Genomic DNA, 17,258 nt, shown 5'->3' on the forward strand with positions numbered 1-17,258 from the left:
ACAAGGATACCTAGTGGGGATGAGGCACTGTGGCTCGCCCTCCCTTAGGCACCGCTTTTCCTGGAAGGTGGCTCTATTCCAAAGCGCCAGGCTGATGTTTTCCCTAAAGCCAGGGCTGGGAGTTTACACCTCTCCGGGAACACTGATGGCATCTGCGAGCAAAGCTGGCTCGGCCAGCTCAAGGAGAGCTCAGGCGTCCAGTCCCTCCGGAAGGAGGCGTGCTGGGGGCGGAGGGGCAAAAGAACGTCACCGCGGGGCGGGGTGGGAGCCTTCGGGGAGACCCGGAGGAAGGGCATGGGGCTGTGGCTGTGGCTGTGGCGTGTTTGCCCTAGTTTAAGGCGTGAGCTGGGCTGGGGAACAGAGGAGCCAGTCAGCTAGATTCAGGAAGTGGAGTGAGTGCTCCTGACATCAGGAGCAGGACTGGGTGCCGGTGAAACTTCAGCAGGGAACACCGGGGCGCTTTCCTCCCCACCACGCGGGTGTCACCCACTGACCCTCAGCACCGCCTCTCTCTGGGGACCTGGCAGTGAGAGGGAGGGGCTAGAGGAAGGACCCAGACCTCGCCCTTGCGCCCAAGTCACTTCAGACAGCTCCCGGGCAGATCATAAGTCCCGCCTGCAGGAAGGAAGCCTTCCAGGGGTCCCAAAGGTGAGTTTCCCAACTTTTTTGTAGTGCTTTGTGCCGTTGTTTTCAAAATGCATTTGGGAGCTGCCCCTGCCTCGGAGGGGCCGTCCCACTCCTTTCTGTAAAAGGGTGAAATCCGCCCCAAAGAGAAGTGAGATAAAGGGGCTATTTCTAAGAAGCCTCTGCCGGGTTGCTTTCGTTCTAGCTTATTTTCCTCCTAGAGGTCTCAGAACTTTCCTCTCCTGACCTGCCACATGGGCTTCTCTGGAGTTTGGGGTGGAGTTCTCAGCCCCAGTTGACACCAGCTGTGGGTGGGAGCCACTTGAAGGGAGCAGATGGGGACTGTCTCATCGCACAAAGTCAGTGTTGGAGATGCTCCTAAAATCATACTGGTTTGGATGTTTTTTTTTGTTTTGTTTTGTTTTGTTTTGTTTTTAATCATTCGAAAGGAAACTCTAAATTCGGTGGGGCTAAGAAACTGCCCAAACTGAAAACGTGGCCTGGAGCCAAGGGGTGGAGTGAGTGAGACCTGTGTGCTGTTCTGAGTCTCCTGATAATTTGTGTGACACGGATTTTTTTTTTCCCCTGAACCTTTCTGACTCTCTGAATGGCCCTTGGTCTTCTTCCCACCCATGAAGGTAGATTGGAGCACACAGCAGGGACTGTTTCCCTACCGTTTTTTTGAAGGGCTTTGTAAGAATGATTTGTGTAATAATAGTTCAGTAAATGATAGCCAGATGGCTGTTGTGAACACCAGTCCTGCCTAACTGAAAGGGAACCCAAAGTGGAGACCAGCGTTTGCCCTAATTTACCAGAGCACACCAGCCAATCTGCCATGGGGACCTGCAGTCCTGTTCTGCCCAGTCTGCTCAGAGAGGGACACAGCACCTAAGTGTCCCCCGAGCTCCTGCCTGCCAAACCCGTTGTGCTGAATCCATTATTGGAAAGAGAATAAGAACCTGAAGCTAATTTTAAGGGACCTTCGTTCTGAAGTCCTGTTGGGGACCGAGAACAAGTCTTAAGTTACATGGGTCTATAGCTTGCTCTTAACCCTTTTACAAAGTTTACCAATGCCACCTAAAGAACCCTGTAACTTAAAGGAACTCTACATTAAGTGCAGCTGCGTCCTGTTCTGTTTCATTTTTTTAATGTAATTTTTTGAAGCAAACCTTCATATTCTAAGATTTATGGGAAGGGGGGGTTCTGCAAGGGTCTCTCCTACCTTTGAGCTAAAATTAATTTCCAGCAACCGCTTAGTCTAATGTGCCTTCCCTCAGCCAGCGCCTTCCTTTTTCTGAAATTCTGCGTCCCCATCTGTACCCATGACACAGTTCTAGGAAAGAGGCCCATTACAAAACAAGCGTTTCTCTGGCCTTCATGCATTGCCAACATTCTTCCTATGGAATGAGAAGCGGTGAAAGCCTCAGGATCAAGCACAAGAAGATAATAAGCACCCAGCAAGCTACTTTACCAATTTTATCATCTGTCCCATCCATTAGCTAACTATGACTGTACCTACTGTGTGATGAGCCATGTGTCAGGGCCATGAGGAGAAGATGAGGTAGTTTCAGCTTTCGAAGAGCCCCAGACTGGCAAATAGATGCTAAGAAACAAACTACAGTTCAGAACAATGAAAATCATATAGTAGTAACAGTGAAACCATACAAAGGATGGCACAAGGGTCACTCCAGGGTCTTGAAAATGACTAGCATTTCTCAGGTAAGAGATACCGTGGGCAGAGGAGAAAGCTTTCACAAAGTCAGTGGCAGGTTAGAGTAACAGCATGGGAGGGGGATTATATCCTCTGCTGCCAAGAGTGGATGTCTTTTTTTTCCAGCCGTACTAAGTCATTACTAGGTAGTGGAAAGGTACTCTCAGATTTGCATGTGGAGAAAGAATTAATGGCCAAATGAGGGCTGGCTTGGAGAGAAGAGAAGTAGGGGAACTATATGAAGACATGGACAATGGAGACAGAGGGATGCAGGCTGGGAGATAGATTAGAGGTAAGGCTTTCCTGAGATGCCTGGCAGAGGAATTCCTAGAATTGTGAAATAATTCTGGATTAGTGGCACACAAGTATGGCCTATCCATTTAACTAGGTGATCAACTCTCTAGTAAGCACTCCTTCATTCAAAAAAGGAGGAGGAGGGATATTTAGTTCAGCTGCAATCTCTGCTATCGCCTCTTCAGAATGTTAGTTACCTATGTGAAATACCTGTCTTCATTAGAATGAAGAGAATGGCCTGATGAGACTGATCCCAGACTCTTGCAGAGTTACTTTTAGATCTGATGCCCCTGCCCACATCCATATCTTACTTGGCATAGGAAAAACAACAACAACAACAACAACAAAACCTTGATGGAGCTAGACAGATGTGTTCAGTACCTGACTTGATCACATATCAACTGCCCTTGAATAAGACTTTGATTCACTCAGCTTTATTTCCTTTATATTTATAACAGAGATAATTATTACTCACCAGGGCAGTGGATAGATTCAGAACCCAACTCAAAAAAAAGCAAGTACATTTAATGTGCTCCATAAATTTTAAGGCTCTATAAAATGTGAGGGTTTATTATTATAACTTCTTGAAGCTATGTAAACCAGATGGGGTATGTGGGTTTAGGGTTAGCAGTATCATGGGCTAGACGGTGCTTTTTTAATAAAATAGTTTAAGGCAGTAACGCCTAAAGTCTCTCTTTGTCTTATCAGTGATATGTGTTGGTCTTGCCTCATCTCATCTTTCTTCTTTTTAAGCAGTAAGTTTCTGTCCCAGCTTAAAGGGACAGAGCCTAAAGAACAATGATGTGGTGATATATGTGCATGCAGGTGACTCACTGCATAAGAATTTCTGAGGCCTGTGGGGATGAAAGTTGCCAGAATTCTATCTGATAGGCTTACAGCTAAGTCAACCCATAGTGACTAGTTTTTTTCTCTTTTTCTTTTATTCTTTTTTTCTAATACTCACAAAGGTATCAGTTTAGTAGGTGGTAGTTCTAAATCTGGACATCAGTTATAGCTAAGGTATATTTGTGGCTTTCTCTCACCCTGACCAATGAAGCCTGTATCCTGAAAGAGATTCAGGTGTATCTCATATTCCAACATAGTGGAGTTTTATGTCAGCATCAAGACTTTTAAATGAACAAAGGCTGTTTGTTGATGAAGAGGAAATAACCATAGGTTCAGGGACTTCAAATGGAAAAAAAAAAAAAAAAAACACCTCCAGAGATGAACCAGCCCTGCCCTTTCCGTTCAAAGATGAACAAACTAGGGTTCAGGGAGGGGAAGTGAGTGCTGCAGTCATTCAGCCCATTAGTGGAGGGACCAGAACCCAAGCACCACTGAAATTCCTAGTACCATCTAAGGTCAGCATCACCTGGACTTCTGTACACAAGGACAAACACAGCACTCAAATGATGGAAGAAATAAAGTGAAAAGATCACAGTTAAAGCCTGAATCTTCTTGCAGTAGCTTCTGGGACAAACCCCAGATCTTGAAGAGACTCAGCTAGACCTCTTTTATGACAAGATCCAAATAATCCCCACCTCCTCTGTTTCTGCAACTTCTATCTTTAACTTTCCTCGGGCATTCCCAAACACTCTTTGTGCAGGAAGACCACACACCGGGTGCCTTAAGTAACTAAAGCCTTTCCTGGGTTTCCTCAAATAATCATGAAAACTGCTCTTAGAGATTAGAATGTGCTTGGAGGCCAAGAAGTGTCTCTTCCTCCCCAGACACCAACATAGAATTCATTTGTTCACCGAGAAAGGCTTCAGGTGAACAACCGGAACACATGACACTGGTCATGGTTACAGTGAGAGAGATAAGGACAGTGACAGAGAGACCTTTTCCCTCTCTAAGCAGCAAAGGGACAATAGACAGCAGACTATCTGCAGGACAATCCCTAGGGCCACAAACCAGGTGTCTACCCTTTTCCCAGCATGGTCCAGTGCTTTCTGAACAGAGGGCTATCTGGGGCTGTGGGGTAGACACTCAACGGAGACTGGAAAGGGGAGTGGGTTCTAAAAGGAATGGCACACAAACATGGGAAGGTCTCTAGGGACTTGGGCAGCGCCAAGGCCCAGTCCACACTCACTCCCACTATGGTAAACAAGCTGCCCCTGGAGTTTCTAAGAAAAGAAAGAAACCATAATCATCACCACATTCTTGGCTTAAACTTGAAGTGACAAGTGTGCTTATAACCCACTCCAGGCTTACCCTCACTCTTAGCTCTGTAACTTCCCCTCCAGGCAGTCTTTTGGCCGAGTTTATCTTTCTCTTCCAAAAGACTCTCATCTTGTAAAGATGAACAGGTTTAAGGAAATCCCATAAGCAATTATTATTAGGATTTTTTTGCTTGTTTGTTTCTTGTTTTTGCTATTAATAAAAGAATGTTAACAGAAGACAGAAAAATATTTGAACAACTATGATAAGATAGTTGCATATTAGAAAACTTTCCATCTTCAGAATATTCTGACAGGGAAAAGGTTAGGGGTCAAGGATATAGAAATGGGAGAGAGGCTAGGCCTGAAGCCAGGGAGAGAAGCAGCAGGAACTGGGAAGGTCCATCAGTGTTAGTACAATGGAGCAGAATGATATAAGGGACACGCTATACATGAACCCAAATGACAACTGTGAGTAAGAGAACTCGGCAGTCTGAGTTAGATGCATCCTTGTTTTCTCCCCAACCCAAGTAAGACACCAAATCTGTCTCCCTTTTCCTGTAGTTCCTCATCTTTGACTCATACACAGACCCATGAGTGGGCGAAGTACAAGCCTTCAATACCCTTTCTGCCTGTGGTCCTCAGACACCCACAGCCCTGGTCATGACCTGCAAGCTCCAGCCAGTCACTCAAACACACCAGTCCGAAACCACACAGGAAAGCAGTTGCAGTCAAAGTGACCTTCCCATGGACACTGGAGTAAACAAATGTTCACCCAATCTTTCCAGGCTCCACAGAGCTTCTGTGTGCACACCAGTCTCTCAATAGTTTTTCTTCAGGGGGATCCTGCTAAGAATTTGAGGCACTCAAAGATAACAACCATCACTGCCTCCTGCCTTCCAGATTGCCTAATGAACACATCACAATATATTTTTTTGATTTTCAGTTTTACACAAAGGGAGGATCAAAGGGAACAAAGAGAGTGCATCACTCTTAAATCTAGTCCTGCAGACCTACCCCTAGGCTTCCAACCCTCCCTTTGCTCTCTCCACTTTTCACTCCTAACCTAAAACATTACCTGCTGCCTGAGGCCCGCAGTCTGCTGAGTTAACAGTTGCCAGCTTAGCACAGAGTGGCCTAGATGAAAGCCTCCAGGCTGGTCACGTGCCTGACCCCCACCATCCAGAAATGAAGCCCTCTCCGGGAAAGGAGGCATATTAGCTGGCCACCCCACCTAGGCACAGCCTGCTTAGAGATCTTCTGGCTTCCAAATTAGAAAGTCAGACACTGCCCTCGTGGGATATTTGGACCAAAGCCTTCTCTGGGTCAGAAAGAAAGCAATTCCCTGCCGGGTGGCACAACATACGAGCTGACTTCCAATGACAGCATTCTTCTCAGCGTGAGGATTATTTCACCAGTCTCTCTGCAGAACGAGCTGGAGTTTTTAATTTATGGTGGATGGATGGCGCCACTTTCCCATGGAAAGAATACCTCTCTTTCAGCCTGTCTGGGCCAAGGGAGGAGACAGTTGTGGGACACGTGCCATACAGGGAAGGTCATTTGTTCCTGGCTGACATTTTCCAGGAACAAGAGTTTAGTGTTTTAAAAATATTATTCCTTCAAGATGGGACCAAGAGTAAAGGGCAAACATCACTGATGTGTGGCCATTCAACCTCTCATATTGGAAATGATTAAGAATAATGGCTTGCACCATCCTATGTTTTCAAGAAATTTTGTATCATCTCCTGTATCTTTCATTGGGGTTAAATGAGCATCATGTAAAATTAACTATTATAAAGCGAGCAGTTCAATGGCAATTTCCATGCAACTACCACTCCTACCTACATCCTGAATGTTTTATTACCCCCAAAAGAAACCCATCAAGCTGCTTCTCCTGGGTGCTTCGTGCTCTCAGTCTCTGACAACCACTGGCCTGCATTCCACCTCAATGGACTTACCTGTTCCAGGAATTTCATATATGCAGCATATGACATTTAATGGCTGGCATTTTTTTTTTTACTTGGCATGTTCTTAAGATTCAGCCGTGTTGTGGATTCGATTAGCACTAATTCTTTTCATATCCTCATCTGGTTCTCTTATATATACGCACTACCATTTGTTTAATCTGTCCATCAGTTTATGGACATTCAAGTTTTCTCCTTTCAACTATTGCTGGGAATATGTACATACAAGGATTCCCTTGAACACCAGTTTGTAGCTCTTTGGGGTGTATGCCAGGAAGTAGAATTGCTAAATCATATGATAATTCCATATTTAACTTTTTCAGGAATTGTCAAACTACTTTCCTTTTCCCCATGTTTTTCTCCACATCCTTACAAAATCACTGTGTGCCAAAGTATACCATAATGTGTGGCATAACTTTCAATGCCCGGTCTCTGATGCCTTTGAGTTTAAATTTTAGTGAGAGATATTTAAACCCATTGTTGTAGAAATTTCAGAGTTGTTTGGACTCCTGGTTTATGACTACACAGCCAGCAGATATGGGAGGCACTAGCTTTCTGTCATGTCAGAAGGGTCTCCCAAAGCCAAGCATCACCAGGCATGGTGACACACACCTTTAATCCTGGAATTTAGGAATCACAGGCAGGGGGATCACTCTCTGTGAGTCTGAGGCCAGCATAATCTACCTATTGAGTTCTAAGCCAGCCAGAGCTACACAGTGAGAGCCTGTCTTCCCCACCCGCCCTCTGAATGGTGTTGGGGCGTAATGTTTGAGACAAGGTCTTCCAGGTAGCCCTAAGACTATAGGGTAGACCAGGATGGGCTCATACTCATCTAAATCTGCCTGCCTCTGCCTTTGAAGTGGTGGGATTAAAGCCGTGTGCCGCCAACATGCTGTGAGCCTATGTAAGGAAAAAGAAAGAAAAGGAAAGGAAAAGTGGGTTTCACCCATCTTCCCAGGGTCAGTGAGAACTGGATATTTCACTTTCTTTGACCACTCATTTTCAGCTCCCCTCTGAGAAGGGAAAATGGTGAAAACTCTTAGGAAGCCTGGTGGCCTTGCTTCAGGTGGCATGACTTGGGCTGCATTTTTTTTTTTTTTTTTTTTTTTAATGCACAAGCATCTCTTAAACACCTCTGTGTGTGTGAGAGTGCTAGAGGCTGTGGGGAACTTTCAAAACAAAACAAAAGAAAACAGACTCAAACTGTACCTTCCGGGGGCCTATCATATTGGAGCCTGCAATCACCTGCCGGGCTTCATCTAGGACTAAGAGAAGCATCTTCCCTAGGAGGAATCTGTCTGCCACTGTACGTTCACTCACTGTCCAGGTCAGGGTGGTGTCTTTCTGGAACTCCTGCCACCAGCTCCTTTATTCTTCCTGGGTTAGCTCTCCAGAAGGCTAATCAGATTCCTTGATCCAACGAAGTCCTCAAAGAAACTCTGAACTCCATTTTTTCCCATCTCTCCAAACGATAAGGGGTCAATCATTCCATTCCTCAAAAACAAATCATTTCTGAGCACCTTGCATGTGCTGGTACCAAACTGGGCATGAGACGCCTAGAGGAAGAGGTCAGTGTTCAGCAGAGAAGAGACAAGAGAAGCACATGTGTTTTCAGGAGAGCAGCCATCTTCTGGGAATTGTTCAGGAGGCAAGGAGGGGTTCAACTAGCAGGTTCCCTATGTTATTACACAAGATTCCAAAAGAAAAATCAAGCTACCAAATCCTCCTTTTCTCACCCCTACCTGGTGGGAGCTGCTCAAGAGTCAATCTTTGCTGCAGTTTTACATTTCTCCCTCGGTCTGAAATGTGAAAGCCATCTTTCCGTGACACACACTGGACTCATGGCTGTGGTCCTTTCTGTACACCCCAGCTCCCTGCCACTGGACACAGCAGAGAGCCCAGGACAAACCCTACGTGGGAAACAGATGGACAAAGCTAACACTCAGTGAGCATTTGCCCTTACAATGTTGTAACTACAGTGTATGTATTTAACTTCTCTGATTCTCACAACAATCCTAGGACAAAGGGGCTGTCCTTAGCCTCCTTTTATAGCTGAAAAAAACATGGCCAAGGGAAGGGGGAATGTCAATGGATGTTTCGTATTCAGATAACTAGAGTTGGGGCAGGCAGGACTGACCCAGGCTGTCCTCCAAAAGAGAAACTGAAGCCATATAGGGTCACAAACAGGGCGCTCCACTAACTGGAGAGCTGGAAGTGAGAAGCACAGAAATCCCCTTGGCTGGGCACAGCCATCTCTCAGCTCACGCCCACAGGCTGGTCCAGGGATTCCCCAAACCTCATTTGCTTTCCACAAACTTATGTTAAATACTGGCAGCGCTGCTATGTAAGATCTCTCTCCCTCTCCTTCCTTCTCTCCTCTGTCTCTCCCTCCTCTTTCTCTCTGTGTGGTTGTGTGTATGTGTGTCTTTCTGTGTGTATTTCTCTTTGTCTCCCTGTCTTTCTCTCTTCCCCACCCCAATTGTGTGTGTGTGTGTGTGTGTGTGTGTATGGGAACTGGGTGAGTATATGTGTAAGGATCTGGGTGTGGGGAGGGTTGTGTGAGGGTACATGTGTGTATAGGGGTTTAGGTAGGTGTATATGGGTGTGGAGTTGAGTATATGTGTGTGGATGTGGCTGTGAGGAGGGTGTATGTGAGGGTATGTGTTTGTGTATGGGTTTTGGTGTGAGGGTTAGTATATGTGTGTATGGAGGTGGGTGTGGGAAAGATGTATGTGAGGGTATGTGTATGTATGAATATGTATGTAGGAAGGGTGTATGTGTAAGTAATATGTGTCTGTGTGTGTGTGTCTGTGGTAGGGGTTGGGAAGTGTGTGTATTAGGGTATGAGTATTTGTGTGTCTGTCTGTCTGTCTGTGTGGAGAGAGAGGGGGCAAATCCCTTTGAACCAAACCAGTTTCAGTTGCCGAAGGCCTTGTGACAGCTCTGAAATCAGTATTACATCCAATTTAAAGATGCACACAGAGATAGAACATGGTTGGGGTGGGGGATGGGAGGATACAGAAAAACAACCACTGCTCACTCAAGCTTTCCTGCAGCAGTCTACTTCCTTGATCAAACATAAAAGTGGTTGAAGGTTTTCGGGCCTGGTATGTCAGCAGTGATTCCTCATCCCTGGACTTTCAAGTCATAACAGTTCATGAAATATGGAGAGAAGGAAAGTTTTTCCTAATAGTCTCCGCCATAGGCCATAGGCCTGGAATTTCTGCCATGTGCCAGGCTGCTCCCTGGAATGCCCTGGCATTTAAAACAGCTGAAGAAAGGCCCAGGAAGGAGGAGGTCAGAAGAGGAAGCTGGTTGAGTATTGTCATAGTAACAGGGAGGTTGGAAACCTCCAGATCTGAGCTGAAGCCTGAGCCATCTTAATTGGATGCTTCCTCAGGGCCACCTCTCTTCTTGAGCACGCCGTTTTCACTTTTCTCTCCCATCCTTGCTGCCTCATCAAAGCTCACCTGCCTGGATCCTTCCACCCATTCTTCACAGAGATTGACTCATCCTGCCTTGCTGGTCCCAGAACCATTTGTTTGAATTCCCTTTGGGGCACATAACTAATCCTGCCTTATGGTGCTTCCCCTGTTTTCACCCAGTTCCCCAGGAAGAAACAAATTCCTAAACACAGTCTGTCTTCAGTTCAGTTTTGAATCTTTTACCCAGAGAGATGGTAGAATGTTTATTTGTCATCATACAGCACTTTCTGAAAAGTCTTAGAAAAGAGAGATGCCCTTCGTCTATATAGTAGGTAGCAAGATGAAACTGAAACAAACTTCTGTACTGCAGGGAGCAGAAATGGCAGCTGTTGGCTTCCTCAGCCTCAGTGATGTCAACAATCCAGGCTCAATAATGGAAGATAGAAGAGAGCAAAGGGAGTCTCTCTAGAAAAAATGGGAGCAGACACTTTGTAGTAATAGCAATGGCACAGTTAGATACTACACACACACACACACACACACACACACACACACATATCCTGGACGCAGTTTGTGTGGCAGCTGGAGTCACTGTGTGAAATGTCATCAGTTCAAGAACACAGACATGTCAAGAACATGAGCAGATGAGCAGGCAGGGGCTTCCCACAACATGGGAGCAGCCCCCTTCAAGTAAGGTCATCTTAAACTTCCACATGGTGTCCCATGAAGAGGCCAGTGTCCGACGAGGCCAATCACCTGTGGCTGTAGAGTGCACCTACTCTGGGAATCCCAGGAACATCTTCCCTCTAAGCAGTGACCAGACCAAAAGAGTTCTCCAGGTGCAGAATATTGACATTCCAACTTGCGTGCTTTTTCTGAACATCTTTCCTTTGGCTATAGTGCCGTGTGTGAACCTAGACATCAGTGTAGGTAAGCAAGAGTTCCAAGTATTCACAGGTAGAAATTTTGCCATGGCATTTTTGATAACTGTGAGACCTTGAACTAGTCATTTAATCTCAATAAGCATCAGAGTTTTCTCATCTAGAAAAGGTGTATATGTCCCAGTAACAAAATAGGTCCCAGACATTGGGGACCTGATGATGGGAGTAGATCTCATGTGGGAAGGAAGAATGGTTGAATAAGAAATAACCAGAATGCTGACATGGGCTTGGCAAGAATATAGGGACAGTACAGGGCACAGCCAGGACTCTAACCTTAAATATGGCCCAGAAAGTTTCCCAGGAGGAACAAGGATTTAGCTGAGGCTTAGAATATGAATAGACATAAAAAACAAAAAAAACAAAAAAAACCTCAGTGGGTTTAGGAAGAATGGTCAGGTACAGTAGAGGCAAGAAAGTCATAAGTTCAAGGTCATCCTAAGTAATAGGTTGGAGGCCAGCCTGGGATACAGAACTCTACCTCAAAGCAGCAAAGCCTTCTCTGCAGGGCATTTTCCAATCACACAGAATTCACTCATATATTACTGTCCATTGGGAGCAATGATGAGGTATAGGTAGAGAAGCTTGTATGAGACCCCAAAGCAGAAGGGGAACCCCATGTCTCAGATTTGAGACAGGGAAGCCTTCGCAAACTTCCAAAGAGATTGGTGGCTGCTGCTTGTTTCCCTTATTGTTGCTTTTCAGGAGATGGTGTAGTGAGGAGTACGTCACATTGGGACCCAAAACTACAACCTGTCTTCCTGTGTCTACACAACTGCTTCACAACTCTGAACACACCCTTGTTCTCTACAAACCTGTGAGACAGGGCGAGCAATCCCTCTCTTTCCTACTTTACAGAGCGCCAAAGGACAAATGTTTACAGGATCCATTAACAGTCCCTGAGCTAGGTGTAACACTATAGGTCTGCCCTTCCAGCACTAGGGTGGCAGAGGCAAAAAGAGTTCCAGTTTGAGGCCAGCCTGGGCTGTATGATCCCAAATTCCAAATGTTCTAAGTGTAAGGTCTTAATGGTACTTAATTCAATCATAAATAAACCCAAGCCCATATGGGTGTCAGTTCAAATGCAAGAAGTGAGAGCCCTGGTATTCTCAGCTCTCATACCCTTTTCCAAAGGAATCAGGAGACAAACAACAGCTTCTTTCTTATTTGTACAGTGAGGTTTCATTTCAGGTCATAATCAGGTCTTTGTCTAAGGGAGAAAGTGTGCTATTAACAGTTTTTCATTGTAACATGTGTTATTACTCTGCACATCTGGTTAGGACAGACTGCCATTGGGCCCAGGGATGGTTGCTTAATGCTGGGTAATCCTGAATTCTGGGAAAATGTCCTTTCATTCTTGAGGGACACTGAAATAATGGTGTTACAAGGCTTCCTCTGCCCGCAACTTCTAGAACCTTTGTGAGGCTCGTTGCACTGAACCTATATCAAGAGTCTCCAGTATCGCTTCCCATACTTCCTCAGGTTTCCTCTCTGCTAGTTCTTACTCAAACTCTTTGCATGCTGCCCCCTGTCCCCCTGTAGCAGCTTTCCCATAGAGTCTTAATTCACCCCAGAGCACCCCTCCCTTATCAGCATTTTCAGCCCTCCTGTAAAGACTAAATTCAAACATGGACCAGCTCAGGCTCACCTCCTCTTGCCATCTCACTTTAGAACCTATGCTCATATCCATCTCTCTGGTCTAATAGAATGACACTGGGGCACTTGCTGACTCCTAGCTTAGCATTTGGACACTACTTTGGGAAGCCAAGGATGTACCCCAGTGAGTAGCATGCCTGCTTAGCATCCACGATGACTTAGGTTCGATTCTCCTGGCAAAGCATAAAACCTGGCATGATGGCACACATTATAATCCCAGCACTCGGGGAAGGTCAAGAAGCGTGGGGTGAGGGGACTCCTATGATGGGAGTAGATTTTATGTGAAAAGGAGGGAAAACAATGGAATAATATCCGTACATGGGCTGTGGCAAAATTATATGGACAGTAGAGGGCAAAGAGCCGGGTACTCTGACCTTTAATATGGCCCAGGAAGTTTCCCAAGAGGAACAAGGTTTTAGCTGAGGCTTAGAAGATGAGCAGACTAAGAAACTCAGTGGGTTTGGGAAGAATGGTGGGTACAGTAGAGTCAGGAAGGTCAGAAGTCCAAGGTCATTCTTGGCTAAGTAACAAGTTGGAGGCCAGCCAGGGATCCAGAAGATCTCTGCCTCAAAACAGCAAAGCCTCCTCTGCCTGGCATTTTCCAATCACGCAGAATCCACATGTCTCTTACTGCCTTGTCTCAGGGATGGATACTGGATGGTGAGTGAAGCCAAAGCCATTACTGCCTTTCCTGATAGTGGTAGGAAACCCAAGGCTTACGAGGCACCAGGACTTGACCTACCCTCTGGCAAAGTAAAAAAGGAACCGGCAGTGTTCTGAGGTTCATGGAGAAACCCACTGAAGAATAAAAACCAAGTCATAGCTCTTGCCCCTCCTGTCCTTTAACATATGCTGATCACACAGTAGAGACTTAACTAACACTTGTTGACATGAAATCCTCATGCATCTACAAAGAAATAATTCAAAAGGCATATTACATTGGCACAGATAAGTATTAGTCCTGTGAGCCTCTTCAAGTGTAAAGAATGGTGCTTGCAGTGTAAACAGCCCAAGGTAGACCCATGAGACTTCTCTAACCCACAGACATTAGCAAACAATCAGAGGGCAGCCGCTAGCTCAGGGGTCACTCCCTCTGCTCTCAGCCCCACCACCTCTCAGTAATGGATGGAATGTGCATGTCAGAACTTGCTCAACGGGGTGGACATGCTCTGTTAGTCCTTGAAAACCCAGAGTCATTTCGAACACAAGGACCCAAATTCCCAGCACCTACACATCAAGTAACCCGGGCAGGAAGTACGTTCCCTGAAATTAGGCAGAGTGATGCCTCCCCTTCCATTCTGGGAAGAATTCAAGGAAATCTCCTACCATTGAAATTTTCCAAGAACTCCAGGCTGCTCTGGGGCTGGGCAGAACCAAGGAGTGACTGTTGTTGTCATTGTGGTTTGTCATGCGCCTTCATCTACCAGAATGATACCAATCCTGACTTTGAAAAATTTAGTTGCCAGAAGCCTAGCGTGTACATCACTTGTATCACCTGCTTCACCTGAAGGACCCTGTGAGAAGGTCCTCACATCCAGGTGATACTATGTCTGTCTTTAGGGAGAATTATGTACCACCTAGTACCGTTAGACCTTCTTCAAAAGATTGAGAGGATAGTGTCTGTGTCCCCAGTCATCTTCTAAGGAAACAATGCATATTCTGACTTTCTTGTATATTCTTCTAGATTATCCCCATGTTGGAGATAAAGAAACTGAGGTCCAGAGCAGCTGAGTGATTGTCCCAAAACACATACTCAGTAACACATACAGAGCTGCTCCTCATGCCTCAGTCTGTGAGTTTGTGGCTCTTACACTGTCCACTGGCTAGATTTTGACTTTGACTCATGAAAATTCATAAGAGTATAAAGCTAATAAAACCAGGGAGAAGTCAAGTGCAAGCTGGAGGCCTCGGACCCACAGACTTTCCATCACGGAACCTAACTGCTCACCTTGATAAGCAGTACAAAACATTCCCCTCCCTGGCTGCTGAGTCAACTGTCATCCCCAAGAGCCATCCTTGCCTTCTAACAGGCAGGACCAGACCCACTGGTCACATTATTCTCCTCTATTAAGTATTCCCATGATCCTCCTATTCCTTTAAGATCCAACAGCATGACCTTTGATCTAATAAGCCATGCTTTCTGAATGCTAAGGAAGGATAAAATCTAAAGGCTGATGCCAGGTCTACAGAAAGTCCACCTTATAGCCACACCATAGGAAGGCCCAGGGATAATAAGATCTGGACCATCTGGAACAAGTGGTAGGTGAGGAGATAAAGGTAAAAATAATAATTGTGTGTGCCTGTTTTATCTATCTTCTAACTATCTATCCCTGCAATTAATCTTATTTTATAAATTAGTTGTGGTAAAACATTAACAGTAAAAATCATAAAATAGAGTAATCATAATAAACTAAGATATATATATAATATATATAAGATATATATTATATAGATAGATAGATAAGATATATATATAATAGTAAAATTGTCAACATCCATACACTAGCTGTATGAGTCTGTTATTAAGTGAACCTTATTTGAATATAACACTATCATACCTTGACAGTCAATCTCATGACCCAGTACAAAATGATGATTCACACACCAAGCTGTAAAAACTGGCCAGTGCAAGATGTTATGACAATCCACAGAATAATGCACAGCTTAAGATTTGTAAATTGTGGGTTTCTGGAATTTTCTCACTAATGTTTTTTGATGGCAGGGTATTCGAACTGCAGAAAGCAGAGCCTTGGATAAACTAGGACTCCTGTAACTGTGTTTGCCTTTGGAAAAGGCATTTCAGACGTATGTCTGGTATTCAGAGTAGATCAGGGAGGGGGGGCGAAGCTGGTAGAGATAACCAGGAGACAGTGCATTTGAGACTAAAGGAATAGCCGTTCTAGGAAGAAAGGGTACTAGAATGGTAGGGCAGAAGAAACTCTTTGCCTGGCACTTGGTGGTAATACCTTAGCTCGATAATATATGTTCCTCGCATTTATCTACTGTTATTTATCAAAATAATCAAAAGGAAAAAGTCTCCGTGCACTGTTAGGAATGTAGGTCTCCACCCATGCTGAGGACAGGTGAGTATTCATCCTGTGCACAGCTCACCATATGGGACAAGGAGGCTGTGACCCACAGCCCGGTGACTCAGAAGCGGCCTACCATGCTAAACATTCCACAGGAGTGAGTTATTATTGAAATGATTATTTTTTCTGCTCATTCCCCCTGATTTGGCATGGACATTTTAAGCTTTAACACTGTAATAAGGTAGCATTTGACTTTTAATTGCCCTGAACTTCCGTTAACATTAAATGAAGGGAGGAAATGGAAAGGAAAATAGAACCCTATCAGTAACTGCTTTCAAGTCACATAATTGTATATTTTTGCCACATCATTAGTTTCTAGCCTGTAAACCCTTCCCCCATCACTACGGAAAAAAAGAAATCAGTCTGTCATTCTGTTAGTGCTGCAGTTTGAAGAACTCTAAATACCCTTCTCTGGTATTAAGAAGAATTATGTGACTTTTAATTTAAGGCCTATCTTTTAATTGCCACCTATGAAAGAGCCCTTAAGTCACATAAGTGTTTGGTTGTTCTCTTGGTTTGTCAAATAACACTCTTTCCTCCTAAAGGATATGACGTTGAAAGACTTATGCAGCAGTGGCTGGAGTTCCCCCAGGAGCCAAACTCTCCTTTTATTTATGGAACAGAAATGATACCACCCCACCCTAGCCACTCCTAACTCACAGATGACCTCAGAGGCTTGAGCCTTCCAAAAATAAAACCTCACCTAGCTTCTTTACCACCCCCACAAAAACTGGCTCCAAACTTTCCCAGAACACTTGTGAAGAGTGAAAATGAGAGCTGGGTAGCTGAGGCCTTTCACCATACCCATGACTACAGATCTTGGGTGGACTAAGAGTAGAATGCAGTCAAATTGGATGAACGAAAGTGTACATGGTATCAGTGTGCACTCATGGATCCTTGGAAATACAGCTCCTCATGACTGAGATTCCTGAGAGACCTGGGGGTGGGGGTGGAGAGTGGAGCCCTACTCTGGAAGGAAAAGCTCAGGGTTCTGATTCTAGGTTTAATTCCATCCTTTTCATGTACGTCTTTAAAATGCCACTACCTGGCATTTAGATTGAGCTCTTATCCCCCTTCTTGATGTTCTTTCCCGTGTCTTGTCTGTTCTTCACAAGAGGCTTGAGGGATATACAAGGCAGGTAATCTTGTTTCCCAGACAGAAAGCTTAACCGATGTTGTCCAAGGTCAAAGACATTGAGGGCAACTGAGCTGGAACTAGACCTGTTTCCTCTGACTCCTAACTTAGCATTCTTTGCGCTTCAACCCTCTACCAGCATTATGTACTAACTCCTCTGCAAATGATCCTCATTGTTATCATTCCTCTGATTACCAGACAGTCAACCAGAAGGTGATTGCTGCTAAGACAGGCTGGCCTTTTGTCCCCATCTATATTTCCCA

The 17,258-nt window shown here is 45.0% G+C and overlaps 1 protein-coding gene across 2 annotated transcripts in view; it reads left to right on the forward strand.

The window, feature by feature from the left end:
• The first annotated feature begins 278 nt into the window (after positions 1-278).
• The window catches only part of Kiaa0040 (KIAA0040 ortholog), a 33,738-nt gene continuing 16,758 nt past the window's right edge, over positions 279-17,258 (forward strand). For both annotated transcript variants that reach the window (XM_021663334.2, XM_021663333.2), the window contains exon 1: positions 279-648. The gene's annotated coding sequence lies outside the window, so the exon portion shown is untranslated. The remainder of the gene's footprint in view (positions 649-17,258) is intronic.

The sequence above is a fragment of the Meriones unguiculatus genome, chromosome 11, assembly GCF_030254825.1.
Source record: "Meriones unguiculatus strain TT.TT164.6M chromosome 11, Bangor_MerUng_6.1, whole genome shotgun sequence".
Lineage (NCBI taxonomy): Eukaryota > Metazoa > Chordata > Mammalia > Rodentia > Muridae > Meriones > Meriones unguiculatus.